Source organism: Mesoplodon bidens, assembly GCF_964165515.1.
Source record: "Mesoplodon bidens genome assembly, chromosome: 18".
Lineage (NCBI taxonomy): Eukaryota > Metazoa > Chordata > Mammalia > Artiodactyla > Ziphiidae > Mesoplodon > Mesoplodon bidens.
In genome coordinates, this window is record NC_138175.1 from 37,644,040 (window position 1) to 37,660,989 (window position 16,950).

Here is a 16,950-nt window from a genome sequence, read left to right on the forward strand (position 1 = left end):
GTTTGCTGGGAGTTTTAAAATCACAGTTTAAATTTCAGTACTTATGATTGGTCTCTTCATATTTTCTATTTCTTCCTGGTTCAGTCTTGGGAGATTGTACCTTTCTAAGAATTTGTCCATTTCTTCCAGGTCGTCCATTTTATTGGCATGTAGTTGTTTGTGGTAGTCTCTTATGATCCTTTGTATTTCCTTAGTGTCTGTTGAAACTTTTTCATTTCTAATTTTATTGATTTGAGCCCTCTCCCCTTTCTTCTTGATGAGTCTGGCTAAAGTTTTGTCAATTTTGTTTATCTTTTCAAAGAACCAGCCTTTAGTTTCATTGATATTTTCTATTGTTTTCTTCAGTTCTGTTTTATTTCTGCTTTCATCTTTATGATTTATTTCCTTCTGCTAACTTTGGTTTTTGCTTGTTCTTTCTCTAGTTGCTTTAGGTGTAAGGTTAGGTTGTTTATTTGGGATTTTTCTTATTTCCTGAGTTAAGACTGTATTGCTATAAACTTCCCTCATAGAACTGCTCTTGCTGCATCCCATAGATTTTGGATCACTGTGTTTCATTTTCATTTGTCTCTAGGTATTTTTTGATTTCCTCTTTGATTTCTTCAGTGATCTCGGTTATTTAGCAGCATATTGTTTAGCATCCATGTGTTTGTGTTTGGTTTTTTTTTTCTTATAGTTGACTTATAATCTCATAGCACTGTGGTTGGAAAAGATACTTGATTTGACTTCAATTTTCTTAGATTATACTAAGGCTTGCTTTGTGACCTAGCATGTGATCAATCCTGGAGAATGTTCTATGTGCTCTTGAGAAGAATGTGAATTCTGCTGCTTTTGGATGGAATGCTCTATAAATATCAAGTAAGTTCATCTGGTCTAATGTGTCATTTAAGGCCTTTGTTTCCTTGTTGATTTTCTATCTGGATGATCTGTTCATTGATGTAAGTGGGGTGTTAAAGTCCTCTACAATTATTGTGTTACTGTTGATTTCTCCCTTTATGGCTCTTAGTATTTGCCTTATATATTGAGGTGCTCCTAAGTTGGGTATATATATATTTACAATTGTTATATCTTCTTCTTGGATTAATTCCTTGATCATTGTGTATTGTCCTTCTTTGTCTCTTGTAACAGTCTTTATTTTAAAGTCTATCTTGTCTGATATGAGTATTGCTTCTTTAGCTTTCTTTTGATTTCCATTTGCATGGGATACCTTTTTCCATCCCCCTCACTTTCAGTCTGTATGTGTCACTAGACCTGAAGCAGGTATCTTGTAGACCGCATATATACATGTCTTGTTTTTGTACCCATTCAGCCAGTCTATGGAGCCCAAGCCCACTGGGGCTGTTGGTCAACCTGCACTGCAGAGAGGAAGAACACAAGGTCAGCGACCATCCAGGTCCCCCAGCCCAGCCCCTGCAACAGGGGTGGTGGAGGACCTGGGTGCAGATGAGTACAGTGGCATGCGCGTGCCACCCCCACCCTCTGGTTCCACATTCTCCCCTGGGAAACAGGTCCATGGAGCTGCCCTCCAACATCCTCCACCTTTCATCTGCACCTGCCTCTCCCCTTTCCCCAATGTTACCAGCTTTGGTCTTCTTTCTCAGGGTTGATTTGGCCATTTAACATCTTTTGTGATTCCATGTGAATTTTAGGACTGTGTTTTCTATTTTTGTAAAGAATGCCATTAGAATTTTTATAGGGATTGCATTGAATTTTTACAGGGATTTGTATGGCATTTTAACAATATTAATTCTCTGAATCCCTGAACACAAAATTTCTTTCCATTTGTTTGTGTCTTCTTCAATTGCTTTTTATACCTTGTAATAATTTTTAATGTAGAGATGTTTCACCTCCTTGGTTAAATTTATTCTTAAATATTTTATTATTTTTGATGCTATTGTTAATGGGATTGCATTCTTAACTTCTCTTTCTTGTAGTTCATTATTTGTGTATAGAAATGCAACTGATTTTTGCAGATTGAATTTTTTTCCTGCAATTTTATTGAATTCATTTATTAGTTCTAATAGTTTTTGTTGTTACTGTTCTAGTTGTATAAGATTATGTCACCTGCAAACAGAGACAATTTTCTTCTTCCTTTACTGTTTAGATAGGCTACATTTCTTTTTTGTATTAACCACTCTGGTTAGGATTTCCAGTACCATGTTGAATAGAAGTTGTGAGAGTAGGCACCCTTGTCTTGTCCTGATCTTAGAGGAAAAGCTTTCAGCTTTTCACTGTTGAGTATGATATTAGCTATCATACTCATACTTGTCATATATGTCCTTTATTAAGTGATTTATATTCCTTCTATACCTAATTTGTTGAGAGTTTATCATGAAAGGATGTTGAATTTTGACGAATGCTGCTTCTGCATCTATTGAGAGGATCATATGATTTTTATCCTTCAATCTGTTAATGTAGTGTATCACAATTATTGATTTGTATATGTTGAATACCAGGGTTAAATTCCACTTGATCATGGTGTATAATCCTTTTAATATGCTGTTGTATTCAGCCTGCTAATACTTGGCTGAGGATTTTTGCATCTATGTTCATCAGGGATAGTGTACTGTTCTTTTCTTGTTGTTTTCTTTTCTGGTTTTGATATCAGGGTAATGTTGGCCTTCTAAAATAAATTTAGAAGTATTCCTCCCTCTTCAATTGTTTTGGAAGAATTTGAGAAGGAATGGCATTAATTCTTTAAATGTTTGGTAGAATTCTCTGTTGAAACCTGCGCTTTTCTATTTGGGGAGATTTAAAAATTACTAATTAAATCTTCTTGCTTGTTACTGGTTTGTTCAGATTTTTAATTTGTTCATGATTCAGTCTTGGTTGACTGTATGTTCCTAGGAATTTATTCATTCCCTTTAGGTTATCCAATTTGCTGGATTATAATTGTTCACAGTAGTCTTCTATGATCCTTTGTAGTTCTGTGCTATCAGTTGTAATGTCTCCTCTTTCATTCTAATTTTGTCTTAGTCTACCTAAAGGTTTGTCAGTTTTGTTTACCTTTTCAAAATGCCAGCTTTTATTGTTGCTGACCTTTTCTATTTTTCTTCTTTCCTCTACTTCATTTACTTCTGCTCTGATCTTTGTTATTTCCTTCCTTCTGCTAACTTTGTGCTTAGTTTGTTCTTTTTCTAGTTCTTTGAGATGTAGACTTAGGTTGTATATTTGACATATTTTTTCTTCATGTAGTCATTCATCACTCTAAACTTACTTCTTAGAACTGCTTTTGTAGCATCCTGTAAGTCTTGGTATGTTGTGTTTCTATTTTCATTTGTCTGAAGTTACTCCAAATTTTTCTTTTGATTTCTTCTTTGACCCATTGGTTGTTCAGGAGGGTGTTATTTAATTTCTATATATTTTTTAGTTTTCCAGTTTTCCTACTTTTATTTATTTTTCATTTTATATTACTGTGATTAGAAAAGATATTTGGTATGATTTTAATTTTCTTCCATTTGCTAAGACTGCTATGACCTAACATATGATCTATCCTGGAGAATGTTCTGTGTGCACTTGAGAAGAATGTGTATTCTGCTGCTGTTGGAAGGAATGCTTTATATATGTGTTAGTTCAATTTGGTCTAAACTAGAGTTCAAGTCCAATGTTTTCTTATTGATTTTCTGGCTGGATGATCTACCGATTGTTGAAAGTGGGCTGTTAAAATGCCAGCTATTGTAGTGCTGTTTATTTTCCCGTTTAGATCTGTTAGCATTTGCTTAATATATTTAGGAGGTCTGATGTTGGGTACATATATATTTATAATTGTTATATCCTTTTGATGAACTGACCCCTTTATTATTATATAATGACTCTCTTTGTCTTTTGTTGCAGTTTTTGACTTGAAATCTATTTTGTCTGATATAAGTATAGCTACCCATGATTTCTTGGTTATCATTTGAATGGGATATCTTTTTCCTCCCTTAAAACTTTAAGGCTATTTGTGTTCTTAAAGCTGAAGTATGTATCTGGTAGGCAGCATAATTGGGTCTTTTTTTGGTTTGTCTGTTTTGGTTTTTTACCCATTCAGTCACTCTATGTCTTTGGATTGGATAATTTAATCCATTTACATTTAAAGTAATCATTGATAGGTAAGGACTTACTAATGTCATCTTGTTAATTTTTTTTCTGGCTGTTTTGCAGTTTCTTGTCCCTTTCTTCTCTTGCTGTCTTACTTTGCGATTTTTTTCCATAGTGGTATGCTTTGATACCCTTCTCTATATCTTTTGGTATCTACTACAGATTTTTGCTTGCTCTTACCATGAAGCTTACATAAAACATCATACAGTTACAACAGTGTATTTTAAGTTGATAACAACTTAACTTCAATTGCATACAAAAACTACCCTTTATTCCCCCCATTTTATGTTCTCCTCCAAATAGATAATTTCAAGTGACCTGTCTTCAAGTCGAGATACATTCTTTTGTTTTCTCAAGTCAGCTGTTAATATTATCTAATAAAATTTTCATTCCATTCATTGTTTTCTTCACTTCCAGAATTTTAGTTCTTTTTTTTTTTTTAAAATAATTTCTGTCTCTCTGTTAAACTTCTCATTTTGTTTGTGTGTTGTTTTTCTGATTTCATTGAATTATCTTTCTTTGTTTTCATGGAGCTCACTGAGTTTCCTTAAAGCATCTGTTTTGAATTCTTTATCATTCAATCCATAGATCTATATTTGTGAGGTAGGTTATTGGGAAATTATTATGTTCCTTTGGTGGTTTCATATTTCTTTGATTTTTCATATGTTCCTTGAAGAGTTGCACTGCTATCTTTGCATTTGAAGAAGCAGTAACCTCTGGTCTTTACTGTCTGGCTTTGGGAGACAATTTTTGTCATCCTGGCTAGGGATTCTGAGAATTTCTCAGACCTTTTCTATGGATATACCCACTCCACACTTCTTGTTCCCTTTTTTTGGGAGGGGGGGCGGGGTGATTCTTAAGATTTGTATGCCTTCTTTTAATCCAACAAACTAGACCTCGTGCTGACAGCATCAGCTTTACTTTTCCTAAGGTGGTGATGAATGTTCAAGTTTGTTTGCTTTCTCACAGTCTTGCAGAGTTGGGCCAGCTTTCTGCGTGTGCTCACAAGCTCTCTGCTAATGCTGTACTTGCCACCTGAGGGGCACACACAGGGAACTGGTTATAAGGCAGAAGGTTATGTGGGTGAGGTGTGGGGAGTGTTGGGAATGCCTGTGGGCCAGCTGGGGGGATCTGCTGGCAAGGCCCCTCCAGAAGTTTGTGGGTGGTCCCTCTAATGGAGTCTGCAAAGCAGTTAGTAGGATTTGTATCTCTTTGATGCATTCCAAGCCCTGCCTCCTGTGCTCCCAGCCTCTCCCCACTCTCAGCTGTGCAACCTACCTCAGCATTCTGGAAGGGGTGAGAAAGAAGTGGGCCTCTTTGGCAGTGTCCTGCACAGCTGGGGAAACTGGGCACTCACTCAGACACTCACTTGCTGCTGTGGAAGAAATTCCAGGCCTAGGGGGTCTCTTTTGCCACTGAGCTGTGTGTCTTGTGGGAGGGAAGACACAAATGAAGTAAAACTGCTTTTTTTTGCCCTCTGTAATGTGTCCAATCTTGGATTTACTTTTTGCTCCAAGTATGTGCTAGAACTTCTCCACTGGACTCCTGGAATTCCACAAAGGTACTCTCATCTGTGGGTGTTGTCAAAACCAGTGTTCTTTGAAGGAAAGATGGTAGAAAACTCCTATTTCACCATTTTGTTGCTGTCACTCCTGTGGTTTATTCCACTGAATGGTTTTGTATGTTGAACATCCCAGAATTCTGAGAATAAATCTCACTTCGTTGTGATGTATAAACCTTTCAATATTGAAAGGTTTGCTAGTATTTTGTGAAGGATATTTGGATCTTAATATATCAATGGAAGGAAGGAATGCAACGTATGGCAGTTAAGATGGAAGAACAAAAATTTAAGTTAGAAAGTTGAAAGAACAGTTTTACATATTGTTATTTCATATTTTGACAATTATCAATGAAAGAGACAATGAACTTGACATTGCACACCTGTGAAAATTATAATTAAATATTTTACAAATGTGATAGGACAGTTCGAATTGCACTTTCCCTCAAAAGAAGATCCTCGTATAGGAAAATCATGGATCTGGAATTCTTTCATTGAAAGACATTTTAGGGGACTTCCCTGGTGGTCCAGTGGTTAAGAATCTGCCTTCCAATGCAGGGAACGCAGGTTCCATCCTGATGGGGGAACTAGGATCCCACACGCTGCGGGGCAACTAAGCCTGCATGCCATAACTAGAGAGCCTGCATGCTGCAACTACAGAGCCCACACGCTCCGGAGCCTCTGTGCCACAACTACAGAGCCTGCACGCCGCAACTACCGAGCCTGCGCACTGTGGAGCCTGCATGTCACAACTAGAGAGAAGCCTTGGTGCCGCAGCTAAGACCTGATGCAGACAAAAAAATTAATAAATAAATAAATAATTTAAAAAGAAAAAGAAAGACATTTTAAATTCTAACCATTACTATATGGGATAAACTGTCAGACCTACCTACTTATGAGGATTGAATATGAATTTTGAAAATACATCATCAGTTCATTTTGGATAAAGCTTAAGAATGAACCACGAATTTACTGAAATTGCTTTAAAATCTATTCTTCCATCACCATTAACATACCTCCATAAGATAGTTTTCCTGCCTTGAGAACTTAGAGATGGTTTAGACATAAATTTTTCCCTGCAAGTGGTGCTTTTATCAATCCAACCTGATTTAGATAAATGACTAAACAAGAAACAATCTTATTTGTCACACTGAAAGCTTTAAATATTTATATACATTGTTTTCATTCAAAGTGTGCTTACAGGCTTTAATATGTAGAATAGAAATTTCACTAATACCTTTGCTTTCCTTAAAACTGTAGAACAGGTACCAGTGCAGCAGCCATTGTCTGTAATAAATGCTATATATATTGGCAAATTCTGTCAGAATAAAGTGTAATTTCTTAAATTATCTTCTTTGTTATCTTTGTTCCAATTTTTTTTTAATATATAAATTTATTTATCTTTGGCTGCGTTGGGTCTTTGTTGCTCTGCGCGGGCTTTCTCTAGTTGTAGCGAGCAGGGGCTACCCTTCGCTGTGGTGCGTGGGCTTCTCATTGCGGTGGCTTCTCTTGTTGCCGAGCATGGACGCTAGGTGCACGGGCTTCAGTAGTCGTGGCTCGCGGGCTTCAGTAGCTGTGGTTCACGGGCTCTAGAGCGCAGGCTCAGTAGTTGTGGCGCAGGGGCTTAGTTGCTCTGTGGCATGTGGGATCTTCCCGGACCAGGGATCGCACCCGTGTCCCCTGCATTGGCAGGCGGATTCTTAACCACTGCGCCCAGGGAAGTCCCGGAGTAATATATTTTATCTTAAAAGTAAATGATGAATTAAAAAAAAATCTGGTCTTTCATCATGGACAGTAAGTAGCACTGGTCTAAACAGCTAGTCTGTGTTCCTTGAGGGCAGACATTGCATTCTATTCTAATTTGCCTGAGAGTGGGCCTTAGGCAACTATTTATTAAATAAATGAATTTTCAATCTCCAACGTTGGGTCCAGGGCGTTAATATATAAAATCCCTACTACAATTCCTCAATGATTAGACTCGCTAACATTTACTGAAGTTTATCAAACGGCAGGATCTGTGCCAAGCGCTTTACCTCCCACCGCCTTTTTCACTCACGTTCTCCTTCCTCCGGGGGAGGGGGCGGGCTCAGCACCACGACCCGCCCTGTCTGTGCATTCGTTGGTCGAGCCTGACGCCCGTTACTGCCGAGTCCCGGCCAAACCACGCCTCCACGCCGTTCGTCTGGCCCAGAGAGGGCGTGTCTATCGTCCCGCCGGACTATCCAGTCGGTCTCCTCTCGTGAGAATCGGTACGCCCTAGAGGACCGGAGCGGTGTGGGTGGGGCCGTGTTCCGCGGTCCCTCGGAGCCCGCGCACGCCGCGCCCTGCCCCCTCGGCACGCAGGCTCCGCGCGAGCTCGCGCACGCGCGCGCGCGCGCTCTTCAGAGCCTCAGTGTGGCCAGCGGGGACCGACGGGCGGAGGCTGGGCTGCTGAAGTACGAGGGGCGGAGCCCGGGCCGCCGCCGCCGCCGCCGCTGCTGCCGCTGCTGCCGCTACCGCTGCCGCCAGCGAGGAGCATGTCTGCAACTCGAGCCAAGAAAGTGAAGATGGCCACCAAATCATGCTCTGAGTGCGACCAACAGGTGGGCGCCGGGGACCGGGCACCGGGCACACGGGCCGGTGGGGCGGGTGCGCGCGGGTGGGCGTCCGTTGCCGGCGGCCGCTGGCTGTGGAGAGGCCGCCACGCGGGGGTCCCAGCGGCTGAGCGTGTGGGCCGGCCCTCGAGCTCTGGCCACGATGGGAGCCCGAAACCGGCCGGGTAGAGCCGAGAAGCGCCCGGGGCCGCGGCCCGGCCGGTGCCCACCTGGCGGCGGTCAGACGGGCGAGTATCTTGCCCTGTGGCCAGCCGCGTGGGAGAGGGCGTGGATTTATCGTGAGCTGACGGGGCGCCCTGTCCGGACCCTCCCCGAATCGCCTGTCCGGCTCCGGTGACAGCGGCAGGAGTGTGGGGCAGCAGCCCAAGTGGACGAGTTCGGTCCCTCAGCCCCCTCCTGCCCCGAAGAGAATGCCCTATGTGCCGACTCCGAGTCCGGGCTCCTGGCTCCGAAATCCGCCTTCTGCCAGGCAGGGTTGCTTTGTTCCCGTTTCAGATGTGTACGGTGGACCCCCAAAACTGTCCCCCCGCGACCTGGGCGGATGCTTAAATGTGACAGAAAGGCCCGCAGTGTAATGATGTTTTCCTCTTAGACTTAAGTAAATTGGTGGTGATCTTTATGCTTTTTAATAACTTTCATAACCCCAATAGTCATTAATTTGGTCTAATTTTTAGTAGAACACTTTTAAATACTGTCTCCGTTAAAGTCCTGTTTTTCTAGGTGCTCCCCTCTTAATATGCTGTATATTCTTGTTAACTTTTTTTTTTTTTTTTTTTTTTTTTTCTGTACGCGGGCCTCTCACTGCTGTGGCCTCTCCCGTTGCGGAGCACAGGCTCCGGACACACAGGCTCCGCGGCCATGGCTCGCGGGCCCAGCCGCTCCACGGCATGTGGGATCTTCCGGGATAGGGGCACGAACCCGTGTCCCCTGCATCGGCAGGCGGACTCTCAACCACTGCGCCACCAGGGAAGCCCTCTTGTTAACTTTTTAAAAGATGAATTTACCTTTCTTGAACTTTTAATATCTGCTTTCTAAACTAAATTCACTAGGTCAGTCAATGGCTTTATGACCACTAGTGGCCTGGGGTTCAGATAGACATTCAAACTTAAAAGGGTTCAGTTATGGGGACTTCCCTGGTGGTCCAGTGGTAAAGAATCCGCCTTCCCATGCAGGGGACGAGGGTTCGATCCCTGGTCGGGGAACTAAGATCCCTCATGCCGCGGGGCAACTAAGCCCGCGTGCCACAACTGTTGAGCTCTGGTGCCTCAACGAGAGAGCCCGCATGTCACAATTAGAGAGAAGCCCGCGTGCCGCAACTAGAGAGAAACACGAGGAGACTGCGCGCCATAATGGAAAGATCCTGCATGCCTCAGCAAAGATCCCATGTGCTGCAGCTAAGACCCGACGCAGCCAAAAAAAAAAAAAAAGGAAAATAAATAAATAAAATAAATATTTTTTTTAAAAAGGGGAGCTCAGCTATGACAGTAAACAATGCATGTGATCAGCACAGCATCAGAACAGCATCAAATGACAGCTCAGGTGTAAAGAAAAAAAAAACCATGCAGGTGGTGCAAGAGCGACCATGGCTTAGAAATTTCATGTTTCTTAGCCCATGAGCAAGGCCTTAGCTTCCAAGGTTTTGCAGATAATGGCATGATTATACTGTACTTAGGGAGCCCAAAGCTGTGGCTTCTCACCAGGTGCCTTCCAGTCCAGATGCCAGCAAGGGGTCATTTTTACCCTAGGCAATATTGCTTAGTAATGTAATAGAGCCGGCAGTGCAGAGCTCTTAGAACTCCGCCCTTGCTGCCCGCTGTTACTCCCCCCACCCCGTTACCTGGCAACGTTACTGGGAGACCATTAATGCTGTTTGGTTAGAGCAGCGTTAGAGGTCCTGCTCAGCCATTGGTCGGTGCTACAGTGGGCCCCATTCAGCCGTTGGTCTGCGTCGCAGTGGGTCCCTCCCCCAAACGATCAACTGTCAATGAGCTCCTTGTTGGCCCATTCAGCCAACAGTCAGCAGTGCCATGGTCATCAGGCGGAGAGTGAGGTAAGAGGCGGATCCCAGCATTCTCACCGGGCCCTCCAGCTCACCCCGCCTCGAGCCAGTGACTGAGTTGGGGGCCCAGGGAACAGGTTGGGGGCTGTGTCCTGCAGGGCTCCAGAGCCCTTGCCAAGACCGCCCACTGGCCGGGCGCAGGCCTTGAGGTGGCGGTGAACCTCTCACCCATACCTGCCTCTGCGACCTAATGGCAGCAGCAGTCTGCATGGGACGCAGTTTTCGGGACTTGGCCCCCACTGTTTGGGTGGCCTTGAGGAGCCTGAGGGCCAGTTGGGTCCTGGTCGCCTGGCTCCTTAAGGGATGACAGCTGGGCAGGGTCTGGGGACCAGGTCCTGAGGGAGCCATCAAGTGAGATCTGCCTCTTCAGCCAGGCCTGGGCACTGGTGGGATGACCCACACTGGGTGCTGGACGAATGCTCTGGGGCAGGGTAACCGGTGCCCCTGGAGCCACCCCCTTCTCTTAGCTAGGCCTGGACCTCGGAGGGTGAGAGTCGTGCCTTGGGACCTTCCCTTTTCTTGTCAGGCAGGATAGAGAGTAACATTTGTTTGGTAGAGATTTATAGGAACATCGTTTCCTGACCACGACCTGACCTCAGACAAAGGGTCTGACACCAAGAAGTTTGCAACAACTAACAGTACCCCTCCCTCACCTTTCCTGTAAGAGGGCTTTGCTGAAAGCTTTCAGAGAGTTTGGGGGTTTTAAGGCATGAGCCACCCATCTCTTTGCATGGCCCTGCAATAAACCTTTCTCTGTTCCAAACTCCAGTGTTTTGGTACTGTTTGGCCTCTGTGCGTCGGGCACATGGACTTGCATTTTGGTAACAGTAACACTGCTGCCGTTCCATCTTTATCAAGTTGACAGGGTCAGAGTGATAGAAGATTGACCAAAGGTGTTTTTTCTCATGATGGAGTTTTTTTAACCCTTTATTAGTGTGTCATACATAACCCAATGAAAAAAATTTTTTTACTGACTTCTATATGTATAATATTTGATTATTCTTAACCAGAAAAAGGAGTTCATTTAAAGCTCCCTCAATGAAAACCATTTGTAAGACATCTTTTATGCCAAAATGCAGACCTTAATATGTATTTCTTTTCAAAATAATTACCTTTCCTTTTACTTTCCCTCTCTCAGCAAGAGAAATTTACTGCCTCTACTTTCAGCATTGTTTTCAGTGTACAGGTTTTGTACATATTTTGTTAAATTTATCTCTATGAATTTAATTTTTTGGATGCTACTGTAATTGGAATTGTTTTAAAATTTTCATTTTATCAGTGTTCATTAATTATATATAGGAATACAATTGTTTTTTTACTGTGGTAAAAACATAAAATTCACCATGTAAACCATTTTAAAGTATATACTTATATATACTTCAGTGGGATTAATACATTCACAATGTGGTACAACCATCACCACTATCTAGTTCCAGAACATTTTCATCATTCCAAAAAGAGAACCTGTTTTCATTAAGCAGTCACTCCCTGATTCACCCTCTCTCTAGCCCCTAGTAACTACTAATTTGCTTTCTGTTTCAATGGACTAGTCATGCAATATGTGTCCTTTGATATCTGACTTCTTTTGTTTAGATTATCCATGTTGTATCATATATCAGTACTTCGTTCCTTTTTATGCCCAAATGACATTCCATTGTGTGGATGTATCACATTTTGTTAGTCCATTCATTAGTTGATGGACATTTTGGTGGTTTCCACCTTTTGGTTATCGTGAATAGTACTGCTATGAATATTCATGTACAAGTTTTTCTTTTGTGTGTGTTTGTTTAATATATTCTATTTACTACTCAATTTTTGTTTATTGGCCATACCACGTGGCTCGCGGGATCTCAGTTCCCCAACCAGGGATTGAACCCAGGCCATGGCAGTGAAAGTGCTGACTCCTAACCAGTAGGCCACCGGGGAACTCCCACAACTCCCATGAGTGGAACTGCATGGTCATATTGTAATTCTGTGTTTAACTTATTGAGGGATTGTCAAACTGTTGTCCACAGGAGTTGTTGCATTTTACATTCCCACCAACATTGTATGAAGGTTCTAATTTTCCCATATCCTCACCCACACTTGTTATTTTTTGTTTTTAAAAGAATTAGTATAGTTTGACACCAAAAAAAAAAAAAAAAAAAAAGAAAAGAAAGAAAAGAAAATTCTCATGTTTGAAAAGCTTTAAGCTGCATTGTTGGCTCTTTATAACCATGACCAAACCTGTCAATTTCTCAGCGGAGAGCATGCTGGGAGGATGGAGGAGAAAAATGGATACGATGATATCTTCCTAGTTCTGGAGGGTCCTCTGGAATGTAATTTCCTAGAGCTTGTTATTAATTCAACAAATATTTATTAAGCACATGCTGTGTCAGAGACTGCTCTAGTTCAGGAAGTAAAACAGTGAATAAAGGAGACAAATAGCCCTTCTGCCTGTTGGGGGGTGGGGATTAGAATAGTCATCCTAGAGCATGTGAAGTGGGATATCACTGTGGTTTTGATTTGCATTTCCCTAATAATTAAAGGCTTTAAACATCTTTTCATATGCTTCTTGGTCATTAATATATATTCCTTGGAGAAATATCTATTCAGGTTTGTTGCCCATTTTTTGTGTGTGTGTGTGTGGTACGTGGGCCTCTCACTGTTGTGGCCTCTCCCGTTGCGGAGCACAGGCTCCGGATGCGTAGGCCCATCGGCCATGGCTCACGGGACCAGCCGCTCTGCAGCATGTGGGATCTTCCTGGACCGGGGCACGAACCCGTGTCCCCTGCATCGGCAGGCGGACTCTCAACCACTGCGCCACCAGAGAAGCCCCGTTGCCCATTTTTTTAAAAATATTTTTTTTATTTATTGGCTGCATTGGGTCTTAGTTGCTGCACGTGGGCTCTTCGTTATGGTACAGTCTTCTCTCTAATTGTGGCGCGTGGGCTCCAGAGCACGTGGGCTCTGTAGTTGTGCTGCGTGGGCTTAGTTGCCCCGAAGCATGTGGGATCTTAATTCCTCAAACCTGCGTCCCCTGCATTGGAAGGCGGATTCTTAACCACTGGACCACCAGGGAAGTCCCTCGCTGCCTATTTTTGAGTTGTTAATTGCATTGTTTTTACTGTTTGAGTTCTAAGAGGTTTTGTATATCCTGGGTACTAAACCCTTATCAGATATATGATTTGCAAATATTTGCAAAAACCCATTGATAGTGCCCTTTGATGCACAAAAGTATTTCATTTTGATGTAGTCCAGCATTTATTATTTGTAGACTTTTTAATGATGGCTATACTGACCTGTGTGAGGTGATATCTCGTACTTTTGATTTGCATTTCTCTAATAATTAGCGATGCTGAGCATCTTCAGGTGCCTATTGGCCATCTGTTTATCTTCTTTGGAGAAGTGTCTAGTTAGCTCTTCTGCCCACTTATTGATTGGGTTGTTTGCTTTTTTTTGATATTGAGCTGTAGGAGCTGTTTATATATTTTGGAAATTAAGCCCTTATCAGTCACATCATTTGCAAATATTTTCTCCCATTCTATAGGTCGTCTTTTCATTTTGTTTACGGTTTTCTGTGCAAAAGCTTATAAGTTTGATTAGGTCCCATTTGTTTATTTTGCTTTTATTTCTATTGCCTTGGGAGACTGATCTAAGAAAGTGTTGCTATGATTTATGTCAGAGAGTGTTTTGCCTATGTTCTCTTCTAGGAGTTTTATGGTGTCATGTCTTATATGTAAGTCTTTAAGCCATGTTGAGTTTATTTTTGTGTTTGGTGTGAGGGAATGTTCTAACTTCATTGATTTACATGCAGCTGTCCAGCTTTCCCAACACTACTTGCAGAAGAGACTGTCTTTTCTACATTGTATATTCTTTCTTGTCTTCTTTGTCCAAGATTAATTTTAAAGGCTTTAAAAAAATTGAGGTGTAATTAAATGAGTGGTTACCAGTGGGGAGAAAGAAGGGGGGATGGGTGATATAGGGGTAGGGGATTAAGAAGTACAAACTATCAGGTATAAATAAGCTACAAGGATATATTGTACAACACAGGGAATATAGCCAATATTTTATAATAACTATAAATGGAGTATAACCTTTAAAAATTTTGTATCATTGTATTATACACCTGTAGCATATAATATTGCACATCAACTATACATCAATTTTTAAAATTAAGGTATAATTATATATTATATGCATAATTATATATTACATACATTATTATAAATATATGACTAAGGAGAAAATATTTGCAAATGATGTGACCGACAAGGGATCAATTTCCAAAATATACAAACAGCTCATATAACTCAATAACAACAACAAAAAAACGCAGTTGAAAAATGGGCAGAAGACCTAAATAGACATTTCTCCAAAGAAGACATACAGATGGCCAATAGGCACATGAAAAGGTGCTCATCATTGCTAATTATTAGAGAAATGCAAATCAAAACTATAATGAAGTGTACCACCTCACACTGGTCCGAATGGCCATCATTAAAAAGTCTACCTGGGGTGTGCTGAGAGCACAGGGCCTGAAGAAATGGCTTCTCTGTTTACAACAAACCCAAGAGGAATCTGGGTTCATTGTGAGAAGAGGCACAAAACTTGTGGCCTTCCTGTGAACAAATACCCAACACGTGTCCCCCTGCACCTCCATGTGGCTGCTGGGCAGGGCTCGATACTGGAAGGAAAGCTACAGTATTTATTGGGGGAGTTTGCCACCTAGAGCCTATCTGGTCCACACATGGGCGGGCCATGAGTGTTCTTATAGACATAAAGGCTTTGAACCTCTCTTTTCAAGGAAAGAAAAGAAAAAGAAAAGTAGATTCTATCTGGCATTCTGGAAAAGGCAAAACTATGGAAACAATAAAAAGATCAGTGGTTGCCTGGAGTTTGCGGGGAGAGGGAGATGAATACACAGAGTACAGAAGTTTTTACGATCAGTGAAAATGCTTTGAATGACATTATAATGCTGGCCATATGTCATCATACTTTTGTCCAAACCCATAGAATGTGCAACACCATTCACTTCATTAAAGTGAACCCTAAGGTGAACTGTGGACTTTGGTGATTATCTGTCAATGCAGTTCATCCTTGGTGTTAAAAAAAAAAAAGGGTGCCACTCTGTTGATAATGGCTATGCATGTGAGGGGAGGGGGAATTTGGGGGAATTTCTGTACCTTCCTGTCAATTTTGTTGTAAACCTAAAACTGCTTAAAAAAAAAGTCTCAAAAGAATTAACACTCGGGGTAGAAGTTTTTGGCAAAACTTTTGTTTCACTTTTATATATGTATACATATTATATGGTGTGTGTTTGTTGGATTGTGATGTAAACATTTTTTTTAGATCAAAAAAGTTTGCAGGCCACCATATTTAAGTTATACTGGCAAATAAAAGCACAAATTAACCTCAAAAAATAATACAAATAATAAATGCTGGAGAGGGTGTGAAGAAAAGGAAACCCTCTTAACTATTGCTGGGAATGTAAATTGGTGCAGCCACTATGGAAAACAGTGTGGAGGTTCCTCAAAAACTAAAAATAGAGTTACCATATGATCCAGCAATCCCATTTCTGGGCATATACCTAGACAAAACTATAAGTTGAAAAGATACATGCACCCCTACGTTTATAGCAGCACTATTTACAATAGCCAAGATATAGAAGCAACCTAAGTATCCATCGACAGCTGAATGGGTAAAGAAGATGTGGTATATATATATACCATGGAATATTACTCGTTCTAAAAAAGAATAAAATAATGCCATCTGCAGCAACATGGATGGACCTAGAGATTATCATACTAAGTGAAGTAAGTCAGAAGAGAAATACAAGTACCATATGATATCACTTATATGTGGAATCTAAAATACAACACAAATATACATATCTACGAAAGAAAAACAGACTTACAGACATAGAGAACAAACTTTTAGTTGCCAAGGGGTAGGGGGCCTGGGGGAGGGAAGGATTGGGAGTTTGGGATTAGCAGATGCAAACTGGTATATATAGAATGCATAAACAACAAGGTCCTCCTGTAGCACAGGGAACTATATTCAATATCCTGTGATAAACCGTAATGGAAGAGAATATGAGAAAGAATATATATATATATATAACTGAATCACTTCTCTGTACTGCACAGATTAACATAACATTATAAATCAACTATACTTAAATAAAATATTTTAAAAATTAAGGTATAATTGATATAATGTTATATTACATGTATTAGTTATAGCATTATATTAGTTTCAGGTGTACAGTATAATGAATTGATGTTTGTATATATTGTGAAACGATCACACAATAAATCTTTGTTTATTTGTTTATTTATTTACAGCAGTTTTAGGTTCACAACAAAATTGAGAAGAGGGTACAGAGATTTCCCATATACCCTCTGCCCCCACACATGCATAGCCTCCCCCATATCAACATCCTCCACCAGACTGGTAAATTTGTTAAAATTGATAACCCTACATTGACACATCATTGTCATCTGAAGTCTATAGTTTACATTATGGTTCACTCTTGGTGTTGTACATTACATGTGTGGACAAAACATGTATCCACAATTACAGTATCACTGAGTATTTTCACTGCCCTAAAAATCCTCTGTGCTTTGCCTGTTCATCCCTCCCTCCCCCTCACCCCTGGGAACCACTGATCTTTTTACCAT

At 41.2% G+C, this 16,950-nt stretch overlaps 1 long non-coding RNA gene across 1 annotated transcript in view; it reads left to right on the plus strand.

Moving 5' to 3' along the window:
- The first annotated feature begins 7,615 nt into the window (after positions 1–7,615).
- The window catches only part of LOC308606290, a 29,980-nt gene continuing 20,645 nt past the window's right edge, over positions 7,616–16,950 (plus strand). The window contains exon 1 of the long non-coding RNA XR_014013793.1: positions 7,616–8,217. This is a non-coding gene — a long non-coding RNA (uncharacterized lncRNA). The remainder of the gene's footprint in view (positions 8,218–16,950) is intronic.